Source organism: Genypterus blacodes, unplaced genomic scaffold (assembly GCF_046128005.1).
Source record: "Genypterus blacodes isolate CSIRO-AG114 ecotype Tasmania unplaced genomic scaffold, CSIRO-AGI_Gbla_v1 ptg000039l_1, whole genome shotgun sequence".
Classification (NCBI taxonomy): domain Eukaryota; kingdom Metazoa; phylum Chordata; class Actinopteri; order Ophidiiformes; family Ophidiidae; genus Genypterus; species Genypterus blacodes.
Window position 1 is genome coordinate 2,831,698 of NW_027466852.1, and position 18,047 is coordinate 2,849,744.

Here is an 18,047-nt window from a genome sequence, read left to right on the forward strand (position 1 = left end):
ACACAGAGAGAGAGAGAGAGAGAGAGAGAGAGAGAGACCGTGTGTGTGTGTGTGTGTGTGTGTGTGTGGAAGTGAGGAAAAGCCAAAGATGGTTCCAGCTGGCTTTGAACCCATAAACATTTCAAAAAACATTGAAGTTACATTAGGAAAGATATATGAAAGCACACAATCAGAAAACCAGTATTGTACATGGTCATAATATATGAAGAATAAATGCACATGAGAAGTGAATGAGACGAGCCACTGTGTGATGATGAAGATGATGATGAAGATGATGAAGATGATGATGATGACCATCGTGAGCGTAGGAGTTGTTAGTGGTCACTTTTTATGTTCTATGTGTGGATTATCAGTTTCATGAGGTAAGACTTGACTAACCAGAAATGTGTGTTTCTAATGAAGGCATCATGTTAATTGTGATATTCATGAACTTTAACGTAGTTGTGTTTACACAATGACTTGACCCGGGTCTGTCTCACCTATAAAGAGCCTGTGTGTGGCTGCACTCCTCGTTTACGGCCATACCACTCTGAACACGCCCGATCTCGTCCGATCTCGGAAGCTAAGCAGGGTCGGGCCGGGTTAGTACTTGGATGGGAGACCGCCTGGGAATACCCGGTGCCGTAAGCATTTTTGCCCTCCAAGCAGCGGGGGGCGCTGTTTCTCCTTCACTGTCATTTCAGGAAATATTATTGCAGCTTTTTACACTTCACTCAATGCTGCACAGCTGTACAAAAGTACAATAACATTTAAAGAGCTTTAAAAAGGAATATAACTGAGAACCTCTTTCAATTGGCTAATTATTCAACATCACAATTATATGAACAAAGATGAAGAAAGTTCTACAGCTGTGCAGCATTGAGTGAAGTGTAAAATGCGACAATAATATTTACTAAATGACACTGGGGTAGAAGACAAGATAAGAAAAAAAAGAGAGAAAAGGAGAGGAAAAGAGGAGAAATTCATTTCTCCTGACCTAACCCTCCATCACCAAAGCTTTAAATGTTGATTTGGATCATAAATTATTTTCCAAAAACGTAGTTTGGTATCTTTGTGTGCACAGTGACTTGACCCGGGTCTGTCTCACCTATAAAGAGCCTGTGTGTGGCTGCACTCCTCGTTTACGGCCATACCACTCTGAACACGCCCGATCTCGTCCGATCTCGGAAGCTAAGCAGGGTCGGGCCGGGTTAGTACTTGGATGGGAGACCGCCTGGGAATACCCGGTGCCGTAAGCATTTTCGCCCTCTAAGCAGCGGGGGGCGCTGTTTCTCCTTCACTGTCATTTCAGGAAATATTATTGCAGCTTTTTACACTTCACTCAATGCTGCACAGCTGTACAAAAGTACAATAACATTTAAAGAGCTTTAAAAAGGAATATAACTCAGAAACTTCTACAATTTGCAAATTAACACTCCCTCTGTCCTGGTATTCTGTATACGCCCCCTCCCCACACACAGAGAGAGAGAGAGAGAGAGAGAGAGAGAGAGACCGTGTGTGTGTGTGTGTGTGTGTGTGGAAGTGAGGAAAAGCCAAAGATGGTTCCAGCTGGCTTTGAACCCATAAACATTTCAAAAAACATTGAAGTTACATTAGGAAAGATATATGAAAGCACACAATCAGAAAACCAGTATTGTACATGGTCATAATATATGAAGAATAAATGCACATGAGAAGTGAATGAGACGAGCCACTGTGTGATGATGAAGATGATGATGAAGATGATGAAGATGATGATGATGACCATCGTGAGCGTAGGAGTTGTTAGTGGTCACTTTTTATGTTCTATGTGTGGATTATCAGTTTCATGAGGTAAGACTTGACTAACCAGAAATGTGTGTTTCTAATGAAGGCATCATGTTAATTGTGATATTCATGAACTTTAACGTAGTTGTGTGTACACAATGACTTGACCCGGGTCTGTCTCACCTATAAAGAGCCTGTGTGTGGCTGCACTCCTCGTTTACGGCCATACCACTCTGAACACGCCCAATCTCGTCCGATCTCGGAAGCTAAGCAGGGTCGGGCCGGGTTAGTACTTGGATGGGAGACCGCCTGGGAATACCCGGTGCCGTAAGCATTTTTGCCCTCTAAGCAGCGGGGGGCGCTGTTTCTCCTTCACTGTCATTTCAGGAAATATTATTGCAGCTTTTTACACTTCACTCAATGCTGCACAGCTGTACAAAAGTACAATAACATTTAAAGAGCTTTAAAAAGGAATATAACTGAGAACCTCTTTCAATTGGCTAATTATTCAACATCACAATTATATGAACAAAGATGAAGAAAGTTCTACAGCTGTGCAGCATTGAGTGAAGTGTAAAATGCGCCAATAATATTTACTAAATGACACTGGGGTAGAAGACAAGATAAGAAAAAAAAGAGAGAAAAGGAGAGGAAAAGAGGAGAAATTCATTTCTCCTGACCTAACCCTCCATCACCAAAGCTTTAAATGTTGATTTGGATCATAAATTATTTTCCAAAAACGTAGTTTGGTATCTTTGTGTGCACAGTGACTTGACCCGGGTCTGTCTCACCTATAAAGAGCCTGTGTGTGGCTGCACTCCTCGTTTACGGCCATACCACTCTGAACACGCCCGATCTCGTCCGATCTCGGAAGCTAAGCAGGGTCGGGCCGGGTTAGTACTTGGATGGGAGACCGCCTGGGAATACCCGGTGCCGTAAGCATTTTCGCCCTCTAAGCAGCGGGGGGCGCTGTTTCTCCTTCACTGTCATTTCAGGAAATATTATTGCAGCTTTTTACACTTCACTCAATGCTGCACAGCTGTACAAAAGTACAATAACATTTAAAGAGCTTTAAAAAGGAATATAACTCAGAAACTTCTACAATTTGCAAATTAACACTCCCTCTGTCCTGGTATTCTGTATACGCCCCCTCCCCACACACAGAGAGAGAGAGAGAGAGAGAGAGAGAGAGAGACCGTGTGTGTGTGTGTGTGTGTGTGTGGAAGTGAGGAAAAGCCAAAGATGGTTCCAGCTGGCTTTGAACCCATAAACATTTCAAAAAACATTGAAGTTACATTAGGAAAGATATATGAAAGCACACAATCAGAAAACCAGTATTGTACATGGTCATAATATATGAAGAATAAATGCACATGAGAAGTGAATGAGACGAGCCACTGTGTGATGATGAAGATGATGATGAAGATGATGAAGATGATGATGATGACCATCGTGAGCGTAGGAGTTGTTAGTGGTCACTTTTTATGTTCTATGTGTGGATTATCAGTTTCATGAGGTAAGACTTGACTAACCAGAAATGTGTGTTTCTAATGAAGGCATCATGTTAATTGTGATATTCATGAACTTTAACGTAGTTGTGTGTACACAATGACTTGACCCGGGTCTGTCTCACCTATAAAGAGCCTGTGTGTGGCTGCACTCCTCGTTTACGGCCATACCACTCTGAACACGCCCGATCTCGTCCGATCTCGGAAGCTAAGCAGGGTCGGGCCGGGTTAGTACTTGGATGGGAGACCGCCTGGGAATACCCGGTGCCGTAAGCATTTTTGCCCTCTAAGCAGCGGGGGGCGCTGTTTCTCCTTCACTGTCATTTCAGGAAATATTATTGCAGCTTTTTACACTTCACTCAATGCTGCACAGCTGTACAAAAGTACAATAACATTTAAAGAGCTTTAAAAAGGAATATAACTGAGAACCTCTTTCAATTGGCTAATTATTCAACATCACAATTATATGAACAAAGATGAAGAAAGTTCTACAGCTGTGCAGCATTGAGTGAAGTGTAAAATGCGCCAATAATATTTACTAAATGACACTGGGGTAGAAGACAAGATAAGAAAAAAAAGAGAGAAAAGGAGAGGAAAAGAGGAGAAATTCATTTCTCCTGACCTAACCCTCCATCACCAAAGCTTTAAATGTTGATTTGGATCATAAATTATTTTCCAAAAACGTAGTTTGGTATCTTTGTGTGCACAGTGACTTGACCCGGGTCTGTCTCACCTATAAAGAGCCTGTGTGTGGCTGCACTCCTCGTTTACGGCCATACCACTCTGAACACGCCCGATCTCGTCCGATCTCGGAAGCTAAGCAGGGTCGGGCCGGGTTAGTACTTGGATGGGAGACCGCCTGGGAATACCCGGTGCCGTAAGCATTTTCGCCCTCTAAGCAGCGGGGGGCGCTGTTTCTCCTTCACTGTCATTTCAGGAAATATTATTGCAGCTTTTTACACTTCACTCAATGCTGCACAGCTGTACAAAAGTACAATAACATTTAAAGAGCTTTAAAAAGGAATATAACTGAGAAACTTCTACAATTTGCAAATTAACACTCCCTCTGTCCTGGTATTCTGTATACGCCCCCTCCCCACACACAGAGAGAGAGAGAGAGAGAGAGAGAGAGAGAGAGAGAGAGAGACCGTGTGTGTGTGTGTGTGTGTGTGTGTGTGGAAGTGAGGAAAAGCCAAAGATGGTTCCAGCTGGCTTTGAACCCATAAACATTTCAAAAAACATTGAAGTTACATTAGGAAAGATATATGAAAGCACACAATCAGAAAACCAGTATTGTACATGGTCATAATATATGAAGAATAAATGCACATGAGAAGTGAATGAGACGAGCCACTGTGTGATGATGAAGATGATGATGAAGATGATGAAGATGATGATGATGACCATCGTGAGCGTAGGAGTTGTTAGTGGTCACTTTTTATGTTCTATGTGTGGATTATCAGTTTCATGAGGTAAGACTTGACTAACCAGAAATGTGTGTTTCTAATGAAGGCATCATGTTAATTGTGATATTCATGAACTTTAACGTAGTTGTGTGTACACAATGACTTGACCCGGGTCTGTCTCACCTATAAAGAGCCTGTGTGTGGCTGCACTCCTCGTTTACGGCCATACCACTCTGAACACGCCCGATCTCGTCCGATCTCGGAAGCTAAGCAGGGTCGGGCCGGGTTAGTACTTGGATGGGCGACTGCCTGGGAATACCCGGTGCCGTAAGCATTTTCGCCCTCTAAGCAGCGGGGGGCGCTGTTTCTCCTTCACTGTCATTTCAGGAAATATTATTGCAGCTTTTTACACTTCACTCAATGCTGCACAGCTGTACAAAAGTACAATAACATTTAAAGAGCTTTAAAAAGGAATATAACTGAGAAACTTCTACAATTTGCAAATTAACACTCCCTCTGTCCTGGTATTCTGTATACGCTCCCTCCCCACACACAGAGAGAGAGAGAGAGAGAGAGAGAGAGAGAGAGACCGTGTGTGTGTGTGTGTGTGTGTGTGGAAGTGAGGAAAAGCCAAAGATGGTTCCAGCTGGCTTTGAACCCATAAACATTTCAAAAAACATTGAAGTTACATTAGGAAAGATATATGAAAGCACACAATCAGAAAACCAGTATTGTACATGGTCATAATATATGAAGAATAAATGCACATGAGAAGTGAATGAGACGAGCCACTGTGTGATGATGAAGATGATGATGAAGATGATGAAGATGATGATGATGACCATCGTGAGCGTAGGAGTTGTTAGTGGTCACTTTTTATGTACTTTGTGTGGATTATCAGTTTCATGAGGTAAGACTTGACTAACCAGAAATGTGTGTTTCTAATGAAGGCATCATGTTAATTGTGATATTCATGAACTTTAACGTAGTTGTGTGTACACAATGACTTGACCCGGGTCTGTCTCACCTATAAAGAGCCTGTGTGTGGCTGCACTCCTCGTTTACGGCCATACCACTCTGAACACGCCCGATCTCGTCCGATCTTGGAAGCTAAGCAGGGTCGGGCCGGGTTAGTACTTGGATGGGAGACCGCCTGGGAATACCCGGTGCCGTAAGCATTTTTGCCCTCTAAGCAGCGGGGGGCGCTGTTTCTCCTTCACTGTCATTTCAGGAAATATTATTGCAGCTTTTTACACTTCACTCAATGCTGCACAGCTGTACAAAAGTACAATAACATTTAAAGAGCTTTAAAAAGGAATATAACTGAGAACCTCTTTCAATTGGCTAATTATTCAACATCACAATTATATGAACAAAGATGAAGAAAGTTCTACAGCTGTGCAGCATTGAGTGAAGTGTAAAATGCGACAATAATATTTACTAAATGACACTGGGGTAGAAGACAAGATAAGAAAAAAAAGAGAGAAAAGGAGAGGAAAAGAGGAGAAATTCATTTCTCCTGACCTAACCCTCCATCACCAAAGCTTTAAATGTTGATTTGGATCATAAATTATTTTCCAAAAACGTAGTTTGGTATCTTTGTGTGCACAGTGACTTGACCCGGGTCTGTCTCACCTATAAAGAGCCTGTGTGTGGCTGCACTCCTCGTTTACGGCCATACCACTCTGAACACGCCCGATCTCGTCCGATCTCGGAAGCTAAGCAGGGTCGGGCCGGGTTAGTACTTGGATGGGAGACCGCCTGGGAATACCTGGTGCCGTAAGCATTTTCGCCCTCTCAGCAGCGGGGGGCGCTGTTTCTCCTTCACTGTCATTTCAGGAAATATTATTGCAGCTTTTTACACTTCACTCAAAGCTGCACAGCTGTACAAAAGTACAATAACATTTAAAGAGCTTTAAAAAGGAATATAACTGAGAAACTTCTACAATTTGCAAATTAACACTCCCTCTGTCCTGGTATTCTGTATACGCCCCCTCCCCACACACAGAGAGAGAGAGAGAGAGAGAGAGAGAGAGAGAGAGAGAGAGACCGTGTGTGTGTGTGTGTGTGTGTGTGTGTGGAAGTGAGGAAAAGCCAAAGATGGTTCCAGCTGGCTTTGAACCCATAAACATTTCAAAAAACATTGAAGTTACATTAGGAAAGATATATGAAAGCACACAATCAGAAAACCAGTATTGTACATGGTCATAATATATGAAGAATAAATGCACATGAGAAGTGAATGAGACGAGCCACTGTGTGATGATGAAGATGATGATGAAGATGATGAAGATGATGATGATGACCATCGTGAGCGTAGGAGTTGTTAGTGGTCACTTTTTATGTTCTATGTGTGGATTATCAGTTTCATGAGGTAAGACTTGACTAACCAGAAATGTGTGTTTCTAATGAAGGCATCATGTTAATTGTGATATTCATGAACTTTAACGTAGTTGTGTGTACACAATGACTTGACCCGGGTCTGTCTCACCTATAAAGAGCCTGTGTGTGGCTGCACTCCTCCTTTACGGCCATACCACTCTGAACACGCCCGATCTCGTCCGATCTCGGAAGCTAAGCAGGGTCGGGCCGGGTTAGTACTTGGATGGGAGACCGCCTGGGAATACCCGGTGCCGTAAGCATTTTCGCCCTCTAAGCAGCGGGGGGCGCTGTTTCTCCTTCACTGTCATTTCAGGAAATATTATTGCAGCTTTTTACACTTCACTCAATGCTGCACAGCTGTACAAAAGTACAATAACATTTAAAGAGCTTTAAAAAGGAATATAACTGAGAAACTTCTACAATTTGCAAATTAACACTCCCTCTGTCCTGGTATTCTGTATACGCCCCCTCCCCACACACAGAGAGAGAGAGAGAGAGAGAGAGAGAGAGAGAGACCGTGTGTGTGTGTGTGTGTGTGTGTGGAAGTGAGGAAAAGCCAAAGATGGTTCCAGCTGGCTTTGAACCCATAAACATTTCAAAAAACATTGAAGTTACATTAGGAAAGATATATGAAAGCACACAATCAGAAAACCAGTATTGTACATGGTCATAATATATGAAGAATAAATGCACATGAGAAGTGAATGAGACGAGCCACTGTGTGATGATGAAGATGATGATGAAGATGATGAAGATGATGATGATGACCATCGTGAGCGTAGGAGTTGTTAGTGGTCACTTTTTATGTACTTTGTGTGGATTATCAGTTTCATGAGGTAAGACTTGACTAACCAGAAATGTGTGTTTCTAATGAAGGCATCATGTTAATTGTGATATTCATGAACTTTAACGTAGTTGTGTGTACACAATGACTTGACCCGGGTCTGTCTCACCTATAAAGAGCCTGTGTGTGGCTGCACTCCTCGTTTACGGCCATACCACTCTGAACACGCCCGATCTCGTCCGATCTTGGAAGCTAAGCAGGGTCGGGCCGGGTTAGTACTTGGATGGGAGACCGCCTGGGAATACCCGGTGCCGTAAGCATTTTTGCCCTCTAAGCAGCGGGGGGCGCTGTTTCTCCTTCACTGTCATTTCAGGAAATATTATTGCAGCTTTTTACACTTCACTCAATGCTGCACAGCTGTACAAAAGTACAATAACATTTAAAGAGCTTTAAAAAGGAATATAACTGAGAACCTCTTTCAATTGGCTAATTATTCAACATCACAATTATATGAACAAAGATGAAGAAAGTTCTACAGCTGTGCAGCATTGAGTGAAGTGTAAAATGCGACAATAATATTTACTAAATGACACTGGGGTAGAAGACAAGATAAGAAAAAAAAGAGAGAAAAGGAGAGGAAAAGAGGAGAAATTCATTTCTCCTGACCTAACCCTCCATCACCAAAGCTTTAAATGTTGATTTGGATCATAAATTATTTTCCAAAAACGTAGTTTGGTATCTTTGTGTGCACAGTGACTTGACCCGGGTCTGTCTCACCTATAAAGAGCCTGTGTGTGGCTGCACTCCTCGTTTACGGCCATACCACTCTGAACACGCCCGATCTCGTCCGATCTCGGAAGCTAAGCAGGGTCGGGCCGGGTTAGTACTTGGATGGGAGACCGCCTGGGAATACCTGGTGCCGTAAGCATTTTCGCCCTCTCAGCAGCGGGGGGCGCTGTTTCTCCTTCACTGTCATTTCAGGAAATATTATTGCAGCTTTTTACACTTCACTCAAAGCTGCACAGCTGTACAAAAGTACAATAACATTTAAAGAGCTTTAAAAAGGAATATAACTGAGAAACTTCTACAATTTGCAAATTAACACTCCCTCTGTCCTGGTATTCTGTATACGCCCCCTCCCCACACACAGAGAGAGAGAGAGAGAGAGAGAGAGAGAGAGAGAGAGACCGTGTGTGTGTGTGTGTGTGTGTGTGGAAGTGAGGAAAAGCCAAAGATGGTTCCAGCTGGCTTTGAACCCATAAACATTTCAAAAAACATTGAAGTTACATTAGGAAAGATATATGAAAGCACACAATCAGAAAACCAGTATTGTACATGGTCATAATATATGAAGAATAAATGCACATGAGAAGTGAATGAGACGAGCCACTGTGTGATGATGAAGATGATGATGAAGATGATGAAGATGATGATGATGACCATCGTGAGCGTAGGAGTTGTTAGTGGTCACTTTTTATGTTCTATGTGTGGATTATCAGTTTCATGAGGTAAGACTTGACTAACCAGAAATGTGTGTTTCTAATGAAGGCATCATGTTAATTGTGATATTCATGAACTTTAACGTAGTTGTGTGTACACAATGACTTGACCCGGGTCTGTCTCACCTATAAAGAGCCTGTGTGTGGCTGCACTCCTCGTTTACGGCCATACCACTCTGAACACGCCCGATCTCGTCCGATCTCGGAAGCTCAGCAGGGTCGGGCCGGGTTAGTACTTGGATGGGAGACCGCCTGGGAATACCCGGTGCCGTAAGCATTTTTGCCCTCTAAGCAGCGGGGGGCGCTGTTTCTCCTTCACTGTCATTTCAGGAAATATTATTGCAGCTTTTTACACTTCACTCAATGCTGCACAGCTGTACAAAAGTACAATAACATTTAAAGAGCTTTAAAAAGGAATATAACTGAAAACCTCTTTCAATTGGCTAATTATTCAACATCACAATTATATGAACAAAGATGAAGAAAGTTCTACAGCTGTGCAGCATTGAGTGAAGTGTAAAATGCGACAATAATATTTACTAAATGACACTGGGGTAGAAGACAAGATAAGAAAAAAAAGAGAGAAAAGGAGAGGAAAAGAGGAGAAATTCATTTCTCCTGACCTAACCCTCCATCACCAAAGCTTTAAATGTTGATTTGGATCATAAATTATTTTCCAAAAACGTAGTTTGGTATCTTTGTGTGCACAGTGACTTGACCCGGGTCTGTCTCACCTATAAAGAGCCTGTGTGTGGCTGCACTCCTCGTTTACGGCCATACCACTCTGAACACGCCCGATCTCGTCCGATCTCGGAAGCTAAGCAGGGTCGGGCCGGGTTAGTACTTGGATGGGAGACCGCCTGGGAATACCCGGTGCCGTAAGCATTTTCGCCCTCTAAGCAGCGGGGGGCGCTGTTTCTCCTTCACTGTCATTTCAGGAAATATTATTGCAGCTTTTTACACTTCACTCAAAGCTGCACAGCTGTACAAAAGTACAATAACATTTAAAGAGCTTTAAAAAGGAATATAACTGAGAAACTTCTACAATTTGCAAATTAACACTCCCTCTGTCCTGGTATTCTGTATACGCCCCCTCCCCACACACACAGAGAGAGAGAGAGAGAGAGAGAGAGAGAGAGAGAGAGAGACCGTGTGTGTGTGTGTGTGTGTGTGTGTGTGGAAGTGAGGAAAAGCCAAAGATGGTTCCAGCTGGCTTTGAACCCATAAACATTTCAAAAAACATTGAAGTTACATTAGGAAAGATATATGAAAGCACACAATCAGAAAACCAGTATTGTACATGGTCATAATATATGAAGAATAAATGCACATGAGAAGTGAATGAGACGAGCCACTGTGTGATGATGAAGATGATGATGAAGATGATGAAGATGATGATGATGACCATCGTGAGCGTAGGAGTTGTTAGTGGTCACTTTTTATGTTCTATGTGTGGATTATCAGTTTCATGAGGTAAGACTTGACTAACCAGAAATGTGTGTTTCTAATGAAGGCATCATGTTAATTGTGATATTCATGAACTTTAACGTAGTTGTGTGTACACAATGACTTGACCCGGGTCTGTCTCACCTATAAAGAGCCTGTGTGTGGCTGCACTCCTCCTTTACGGCCATACCACTCTGAACACGCCCGATCTCGTCCGATCTCGGAAGCTAAGCAGGGTCGGGCCGGGTTAGTACTTGGATGGGAGACCGCCTGGGAATACCCGGTGCCGTAAGCATTTTCGCCCTCTAAGCAGCGGGGGGCGCTGTTTCTCCTTCACTGTCATTTCAGGAAATATTATTGCAGCTTTTTACACTTCACTCAATGCTGCACAGCTGTACAAAAGTACAATAACATTTAAAGAGCTTTAAAAAGGAATATAACTGAGAAACTTCTACAATTTGCAAATTAACACTCCCTCTGTCCTGGTATTCTGTATACGCCCCCTCCCCACACACAGAGAGAGAGAGAGAGAGAGAGAGAGAGAGAGAGACCGTGTGTGTGTGTGTGTGTGTGTGTGGAAGTGAGGAAAAGCCAAAGATGGTTCCAGCTGGCTTTGAACCCATAAACATTTCAAAAAACATTGAAGTTACATTAGGAAAGATATATGAAAGCACACAATCAGAAAACCAGTATTGTACATGGTCATAATATATGAAGAATAAATGCACATGAGAAGTGAATGAGACGAGCCACTGTGTGATGATGAAGATGATGATGAAGATGATGAAGATGATGATGATGACCATCGTGAGCGTAGGAGTTGTTAGTGGTCACTTTTTATGTACTTTGTGTGGATTATCAGTTTCATGAGGTAAGACTTGACTAACCAGAAATGTGTGTTTCTAATGAAGGCATCATGTTAATTGTGATATTCATGAACTTTAACGTAGTTGTGTGTACACAATGACTTGACCCGGGTCTGTCTCACCTATAAAGAGCCTGTGTGTGGCTGCACTCCTCGTTTACGGCCATACCACTCTGAACACGCCCGATCTCGTCCGATCTCGGAAGCTCAGCAGGGTCGGGCCGGGTTAGTACTTGGATGGGAGACCGCCTGGGAATACCCGGTGCCGTAAGCATTTTTGCCCTCTAAGCAGCGGGGGGCGCTGTTTCTCCTTCACTGTCATTTCAGGAAATATTATTGCAGCTTTTTACACTTCACTCAATGCTGCACAGCTGTACAAAAGTACAATAACATTTAAAGAGCTTTAAAAAGGAATATAACTGAGAACCTCTTTCAATTGGCTAATTATTCAACATCACAATTATATGAACAAAGATGAAGAAAGTTCTACAGCTGTGCAGCATTGAGTGAAGTGTAAAATGCGACAATAATATTTACTAAATGACACTGGGGTAGAAGACAAGATAAGAAAAAAAAGAGAGAAAAGGAGAGGAAAAGAGGAGAAATTCATTTCTCCTGACCTAACCCTCCATCACCAAAGCTTTAAATGTTGATTTGGATCATAAATTATTTTCCAAAAACGTAGTTTGGTATCTTTGTGTGCACAGTGACTTGACCCGGGTCTGTCTCACCTATAAAGAGCCTGTGTGTGGCTGCACTCCTCGTTTACGGCCATACCACTCTGAACACGCCCGATCTCGTCCGATCTCGGAAGCTAAGCAGGGTCGGGCCGGGTTAGTACTTGGATGGGAGACCGCCTGGGAATACCTGGTGCCGTAAGCATTTTCGCCCTCTCAGCAGCGGGGGGCGCTGTTTCTCCTTCACTGTCATTTCAGGAAATATTATTGCAGCTTTTTACACTTCACTCAAAGCTGCACAGCTGTACAAAAGTACAATAACATTTAAAGAGCTTTAAAAAGGAATATAACTGAGAAACTTCTACAATTTGCAAATTAACACTCCCTCTGTCCTGGTATTCTGTATACGCCCCCTCCCCACACACAGAGAGAGAGAGAGAGAGAGAGAGAGAGAGAGAGAGAGACCGTGTGTGTGTGTGTGTGTGTGTGTGGAAGTGAGGAAAAGCCAAAGATGGTTCCAGCTGGCTTTGAACCCATAAACATTTCAAAAAACATTGAAGTTACATTAGGAAAGATATATGAAAGCACACAATCAGAAAACCAGTATTGTACATGGTCATAATATATGAAGAATAAATGCACATGAGAAGTGAATGAGACGAGCCACTGTGTGATGATGAAGATGATGATGAAGATGATGAAGATGATGATGATGACCATCGTGAGCGTAGGAGTTGTTAGTGGTCACTTTTTATGTTCTATGTGTGGATTATCAGTTTCATGAGGTAAGACTTGACTAACCAGAAATGTGTGTTTCTAATGAAGGCATCATGTTAATTGTGATATTCATGAACTTTAACGTAGTTGTGTGTACACAATGACTTGACCCGGGTCTGTCTCACCTATAAAGAGCCTGTGTGTGGCTGCACTCCTCGTTTACGGCCATACCACTCTGAACACGCCCGATCTCGTCCGATCTCGGAAGCTCAGCAGGGTCGGGCCGGGTTAGTACTTGGATGGGAGACCGCCTGGGAATACCCGGTGCCGTAAGCATTTTTGCCCTCTAAGCAGCGGGGGGCGCTGTTTCTCCTTCACTGTCATTTCAGGAAATATTATTGCAGCTTTTTACACTTCACTCAATGCTGCACAGCTGTACAAAAGTACAATAACATTTAAAGAGCTTTAAAAAGGAATATAACTGAAAACCTCTTTCAATTGGCTAATTATTCAACATCACAATTATATGAACAAAGATGAAGAAAGTTCTACAGCTGTGCAGCATTGAGTGAAGTGTAAAATGCGACAATAATATTTACTAAATGACACTGGGGTAGAAGACAAGATAAGAAAAAAAAGAGAGAAAAGGAGAGGAAAAGAGGAGAAATTCATTTCTCCTGACCTAACCCTCCATCACCAAAGCTTTAAATGTTGATTTGGATCATAAATTATTTTCCAAAAACGTAGTTTGGTATCTTTGTGTGCACAGTGACTTGACCCGGGTCTGTCTCACCTATAAAGAGCCTGTGTGTGGCTGCACTCCTCGTTTACGGCCATACCACTCTGAACACGCCCGATCTCGTCCGATCTCGGAAGCTAAGCAGGGTCGGGCCGGGTTAGTACTTGGATGGGAGACCGCCTGGGAATACCCGGTGCCGTAAGCGTTTTCGCCCTCTAAGCAGCGGGGGGCGCTGTTTCTCCTTCACTGTCATTTCAGGAAATATTATTGCAGCTTTTTACACTTCACTCAATGCTGCACAGCTGTACAAAAGTACAATAACATTTAAAGAGCTTTAAAAAGGAATATAACTGAGAAACTTCTACAATTTGCAAATTAACACTCCCTCTGTCCTGGTATTCTGTATACGCCCCCTCCCCACACACAGAGAGAGAGAGAGAGAGAGAGAGAGAGAGAGAGAGAGAGAGAGAGAGAGAGAGAGACCGTGTGTGTGTGTGTGTGTGTGTGTGGAAGTGAGGAAAAGCCAAAGATGGTTCCAGCTGGCTTTGAACCCATAAACATTTCAAAAAACATTGAAGTTACATTAGGAAAGATATATGAAAGCACACAATCAGAAAACCAGTATTGTACATGGTCATAATATATGAAGAATAAATGCACATGAGAAGTGAATGAGACGAGCCACTGTGTGATGATGAAGATGATGATGAAGATGATGAAGATGATGATGATGACCATCGTGAGCGTAGGAGTTGTTAGTGGTCACTTTTTATGTTCTATGTGTGGATTATCAGTTTCATGAGGTAAGACTTGACTAACCAGAAATGTGTGTTTCTAATGAAGGCATCATGTTAATTGTGATATTCATGAACTTTAACGTAGTTGTGTGTACACAATGACTTGACCCGGGTCTGTCTCACCTATAAAGAGCCTGTGTGTGGCTGCACTCCTCGTTTACGGCCATACCACTCTGAACACGCCCGATCTCGTCCGATCTCGGAAGCTCAGCAGGGTCGGGCCGGGTTAGTACTTGGATGGGAGACCGCCTGGGAATACCCGGTGCCGTAAGCATTTTTGCCCTCTAAGCAGCGGGGGGCGCTGTTTCTCCTTCACTGTCATTTCAGGAAATATTATTGCAGCTTTTTACACTTCACTCAATGCTGCACAGCTGTACAAAAGTACAATAACATTTAAAGAGCTTTAAAAAGGAATATAACTGAGAACCTCTTTCAATTGGCTAATTATTCAACATCACAATTATATGAACAAAGATGAAGAAAGTTCTACAGCTGTGCAGCATTGAGTGAAGTGTAAAATGCGACAATAATATTTACTAAATGACACTGGGGTAGAAGACAAGATAAGAAAAAAAAGAGAGAAAAGGAGAGGAAAAGAGGAGAAATTCATTTCTCCTGACCTAACCCTCCATCACCAAAGCTTTAAATGTTGATTTGGATCATAAATTATTTTCCAAAAACGTAGTTTGGTATCTTTGTGTGCACAGTGACTTGACCCGGGTCTGTCTCACCTATAAAGAGCCTGTGTGTGGCTGCACTCCTCGTTTACGGCCATACCACTCTGAACACGCCCGATCTCGTCCGATCTCGGAAGCTAAGCAGGGTCGGGCCGGGTTAGTACTTGGATGGGAGACCGCCTGGGAATACCCGGTGCCGTAAGCATTTTCGCCCTCTAAGCAGCGGGGGGCGCTGTTTCTCCTTCACTGTCATTTCAGGAAATATTATTGCAGCTTTTTACACTTCACTCAATGCTGCACAGCTGTACAAAAGTACAATAACATTTAAAGAGCTTTAAAAAGGAATATAACTGAGAAACTTCTACAATTTGCAAATTAACACTCCCTCTGTCCTGGTATTCTGTATACGCCCCCTCCCCACACACAGAGAGAGAGAGAGAGAGAGAGAGAGAGAGAGAGAGAGACCGTGTGTGTGTGTGTGTGTGTGTGTGGAAGTGAGGAAAAGCCAAAGATGGTTCCAGCTGGCTTTGAACCCATAAACATTTCAAAAAACATTGAAGTTACATTAGGAAAGATATATGAAAGCACACAATCAGAAAACCAGTATTGTACATGGTCATAATATATGAAGAATAAATGCACATGAGAAGTGAATGAGACGAGCCACTGTGTGATGATGAAGATGATGATGAAGATGATGAAGATGATGATGATGACCATCGTGAGCGTAGGAGTTGTTAGTGGTCACTTTTTATGTTCTATGTGTGGATTATCAGTTTCATGAGGTAAGACTTGACTAACCAGAAATGTGTGTTTCTAATGAAGGCATCATGTTAATTGTGATATTCATGAACTTTAACGTAGTTGTGTGTACACAATGACTTGACCCGGGTCTGTCTCACCTATAAAGAGCCTGTGTGTGGCTGCACTCCTCGTTTACGGTCATACCACTCTGAACACGCCCGATCTCGTCCGATCTCGGAAGCTAAGCAGGGTCGGGCCGGGTTAGTACTTGGATGGGAGCCCGCCTGGGAATACCCGGTGCCGTAAGCATTTTCGCCCTCTAAGCAGCGGGGGGCGCTGTTTCTCCTTCACTGTCATTTCAGGAAATATTATTGCAGCTTTTTACACTTCACTCAATGCTGCACAGCTGTACAAAAGTACAATAACATTTAAAGAGCTTTAAAAAGGAATATAACTGAGAACCTCTTTCAATTGGCTAATTATTCAACATCACAATTATATGAACAAAGATGAAGAAAGTTCTACAGCTGTGCAGCATTGAGTGAAGTGTAAAATGCGACAATAATATTTACTAAATGACACTGGGGTAGAAGACAAGATAAGAAAAAAAAGAGAGAAAAGGAGAGGAAAAGAGGAGAAATTCATTTCTCCTGACCTAACCCTCCATCACCAAAGCTTTAAATGTTGATTTGGATCATAAATTATTTTCCAAAAACGTAGTTTGGTATCTTTGTGTGCACAGTGACTTGACCCGGGTCTGTCTCACCTATACAGAGCCTGTGTGTGGCTGCACTCCTCGTTTACGGCCATACCACTCTGAACACGCCCGATCTCGTCCGATCTCGGAAGCTAAGCAGGGTCGGGCCGGGTTAGTACTTGGATGGGAGACCGCCTGGGAATACCCGGTGCCGTAAGCATTTTCGCCCTCTAAGCAGCGGGGGGCGCTGTTTCTCCTTCACTGTCATTTCAGGAAATATTATTGCAGCTTTTTACACTTCACTCAATGCTGCACAGCTGTACAAAAGTACAATAACATTTAAAGAGCTTTAAAAAGGAATATAACTGAGAAACTTCTACAATTTGCAAATTAACACTCCCTCTGTCCTGGTATTCTGTATACGCCCCCTCCCCACACACAGAGAGAGAGAGAGAGAGAGAGAGAGAGAGAGAGAGAGAGAGAGAGAGAGAGAGACCGTGTGTGTGTGTGTGTGTGTGTGTGTGGAAGTGAGGAAAAGCCAAAGATGGTTCCAGCTGGCTTTGAACCCATAAACATTTCAAAAAACATTGAAGTTACATTAGGAAAGATATATGAAAGCACACAATCAGAAAACCAGTATTGTACATGGTCATAATATATGAAGAATAAATGCACATGAGAAGTGAATGAGACGAGCCACTGTGTGATGATGAAGATGATGATGAAGATGATGAAGATGATGATGATGACCATCGTGAGAATAGGAGTTGTTAGTGGTCACTTTTTATGTTCTATGTGTGGATTATCAGTTTCATGAGGTAAGACTTGACTAACCAGAAATGTGTGTTTCTAATGAAGGCATCATGTTAATTGTGATATTCATGAACTTTAACGTAGTTGTGTGTACACAATGACTTGACCCGGGTCTGTCTCACCTATAAAGAGCCTGTGTGTGGCTGCACTCCTCGTTTACGGCCATACCACTCTGAACACGCCCGATCTCGTCAGATCTAGGAAGCTAAGCAGGGTCGGGCCGGGTTATTACTTGGATGGGAGACCGCCTGGGAATACCTGGTGCCGTAAGCATTTTAGCCCTCTAAGCAGCGGGGGGCGCTGTTTCTCCTTCACTGTCATTTCAGGAAATATTATTGCAGCTTTTTACACTTCACTCAATGCTGCACAGCTGTACAAAAGTACAATAACATTTAAAGAGCTTTAAAAAGGAATATAACTGAGAACCTCTTTCAATTGGCTAATTATTCAACATCACAATTATATGAACAAAGATGAAGAAAGTTCTACAGCTGTGCAGCATTGAGTGAAGTGTAAAATGCGACAATAATATTTACTAAATGACACTGGG

The 18,047-nt window shown here is 42.7% G+C and overlaps 24 non-coding genes across 24 annotated transcripts; all 24 read left to right on the forward strand.

Moving 5' to 3' along the window:
• The first annotated feature begins 511 nt into the window (after window positions 1-511).
• On the forward strand, window positions 512-630 carry LOC142997506 (5S ribosomal RNA). Its single transcript, XR_012962230.1, has one exon. It is a non-coding gene; the product is annotated as a 5S ribosomal RNA (ribosomal RNA).
• A 489-nt stretch (window positions 631-1,119) lies between these two features.
• LOC142997518 (5S ribosomal RNA) lies at window positions 1,120-1,238 on the forward strand. The gene has a single exon (XR_012962241.1). It is a non-coding gene; the product is annotated as a 5S ribosomal RNA (ribosomal RNA).
• A 723-nt stretch (window positions 1,239-1,961) lies between these two features.
• On the forward strand, window positions 1,962-2,080 carry LOC142998853 (5S ribosomal RNA). The gene has a single exon (XR_012963142.1). It is a non-coding gene; the product is annotated as a 5S ribosomal RNA (ribosomal RNA).
• Window positions 2,081-2,569: 489 nt separating this feature from the next.
• On the forward strand, window positions 2,570-2,688 carry LOC142997530 (5S ribosomal RNA). Its single transcript, XR_012962252.1, has one exon. It is a non-coding gene; the product is annotated as a 5S ribosomal RNA (ribosomal RNA).
• A 723-nt stretch (window positions 2,689-3,411) lies between these two features.
• LOC142997542 (5S ribosomal RNA) lies at window positions 3,412-3,530 on the forward strand. The gene has a single exon (XR_012962263.1). It is a non-coding gene; the product is annotated as a 5S ribosomal RNA (ribosomal RNA).
• A 489-nt stretch (window positions 3,531-4,019) lies between these two features.
• LOC142997553 (5S ribosomal RNA) lies at window positions 4,020-4,138 on the forward strand. Its single transcript, XR_012962274.1, has one exon. It is a non-coding gene; the product is annotated as a 5S ribosomal RNA (ribosomal RNA).
• Window positions 4,139-4,875: 737 nt separating this feature from the next.
• On the forward strand, window positions 4,876-4,994 carry LOC142998730 (5S ribosomal RNA). The gene has a single exon (XR_012963027.1). It is a non-coding gene; the product is annotated as a 5S ribosomal RNA (ribosomal RNA).
• Window positions 4,995-5,719: 725 nt separating this feature from the next.
• Window positions 5,720-5,838, forward strand: LOC142998723 (5S ribosomal RNA). Its single transcript, XR_012963021.1, has one exon. It is a non-coding gene; the product is annotated as a 5S ribosomal RNA (ribosomal RNA).
• Window positions 5,839-6,327: 489 nt separating this feature from the next.
• On the forward strand, window positions 6,328-6,446 carry LOC142997816 (5S ribosomal RNA). The gene has a single exon (XR_012962524.1). It is a non-coding gene; the product is annotated as a 5S ribosomal RNA (ribosomal RNA).
• Window positions 6,447-7,183: 737 nt separating this feature from the next.
• Window positions 7,184-7,302, forward strand: LOC142998740 (5S ribosomal RNA). The gene has a single exon (XR_012963037.1). It is a non-coding gene; the product is annotated as a 5S ribosomal RNA (ribosomal RNA).
• A 725-nt stretch (window positions 7,303-8,027) lies between these two features.
• LOC142998724 (5S ribosomal RNA) lies at window positions 8,028-8,146 on the forward strand. The gene has a single exon (XR_012963022.1). It is a non-coding gene; the product is annotated as a 5S ribosomal RNA (ribosomal RNA).
• A 489-nt stretch (window positions 8,147-8,635) lies between these two features.
• On the forward strand, window positions 8,636-8,754 carry LOC142997933 (5S ribosomal RNA). The gene has a single exon (XR_012962635.1). It is a non-coding gene; the product is annotated as a 5S ribosomal RNA (ribosomal RNA).
• A 729-nt stretch (window positions 8,755-9,483) lies between these two features.
• On the forward strand, window positions 9,484-9,602 carry LOC142998824 (5S ribosomal RNA). The gene has a single exon (XR_012963114.1). It is a non-coding gene; the product is annotated as a 5S ribosomal RNA (ribosomal RNA).
• Window positions 9,603-10,091: 489 nt separating this feature from the next.
• LOC142997565 (5S ribosomal RNA) lies at window positions 10,092-10,210 on the forward strand. The gene has a single exon (XR_012962285.1). It is a non-coding gene; the product is annotated as a 5S ribosomal RNA (ribosomal RNA).
• Window positions 10,211-10,947: 737 nt separating this feature from the next.
• On the forward strand, window positions 10,948-11,066 carry LOC142998742 (5S ribosomal RNA). Its single transcript, XR_012963038.1, has one exon. It is a non-coding gene; the product is annotated as a 5S ribosomal RNA (ribosomal RNA).
• Window positions 11,067-11,791: 725 nt separating this feature from the next.
• On the forward strand, window positions 11,792-11,910 carry LOC142998825 (5S ribosomal RNA). The gene has a single exon (XR_012963115.1). It is a non-coding gene; the product is annotated as a 5S ribosomal RNA (ribosomal RNA).
• A 489-nt stretch (window positions 11,911-12,399) lies between these two features.
• LOC142998048 (5S ribosomal RNA) lies at window positions 12,400-12,518 on the forward strand. Its single transcript, XR_012962701.1, has one exon. It is a non-coding gene; the product is annotated as a 5S ribosomal RNA (ribosomal RNA).
• A 729-nt stretch (window positions 12,519-13,247) lies between these two features.
• On the forward strand, window positions 13,248-13,366 carry LOC142998826 (5S ribosomal RNA). The gene has a single exon (XR_012963116.1). It is a non-coding gene; the product is annotated as a 5S ribosomal RNA (ribosomal RNA).
• Window positions 13,367-13,855: 489 nt separating this feature from the next.
• Window positions 13,856-13,974, forward strand: LOC142998628 (5S ribosomal RNA). The gene has a single exon (XR_012962929.1). It is a non-coding gene; the product is annotated as a 5S ribosomal RNA (ribosomal RNA).
• A 747-nt stretch (window positions 13,975-14,721) lies between these two features.
• On the forward strand, window positions 14,722-14,840 carry LOC142998828 (5S ribosomal RNA). The gene has a single exon (XR_012963118.1). It is a non-coding gene; the product is annotated as a 5S ribosomal RNA (ribosomal RNA).
• Window positions 14,841-15,329: 489 nt separating this feature from the next.
• On the forward strand, window positions 15,330-15,448 carry LOC142997577 (5S ribosomal RNA). Its single transcript, XR_012962296.1, has one exon. It is a non-coding gene; the product is annotated as a 5S ribosomal RNA (ribosomal RNA).
• A 729-nt stretch (window positions 15,449-16,177) lies between these two features.
• Window positions 16,178-16,296, forward strand: LOC142998744 (5S ribosomal RNA). Its single transcript, XR_012963040.1, has one exon. It is a non-coding gene; the product is annotated as a 5S ribosomal RNA (ribosomal RNA).
• A 489-nt stretch (window positions 16,297-16,785) lies between these two features.
• Window positions 16,786-16,904, forward strand: LOC142997590 (5S ribosomal RNA). The gene has a single exon (XR_012962308.1). It is a non-coding gene; the product is annotated as a 5S ribosomal RNA (ribosomal RNA).
• A 747-nt stretch (window positions 16,905-17,651) lies between these two features.
• On the forward strand, window positions 17,652-17,770 carry LOC142997538 (5S ribosomal RNA). Its single transcript, XR_012962260.1, has one exon. It is a non-coding gene; the product is annotated as a 5S ribosomal RNA (ribosomal RNA).
• Window positions 17,771-18,047: the final 277 nt, after the last annotated feature.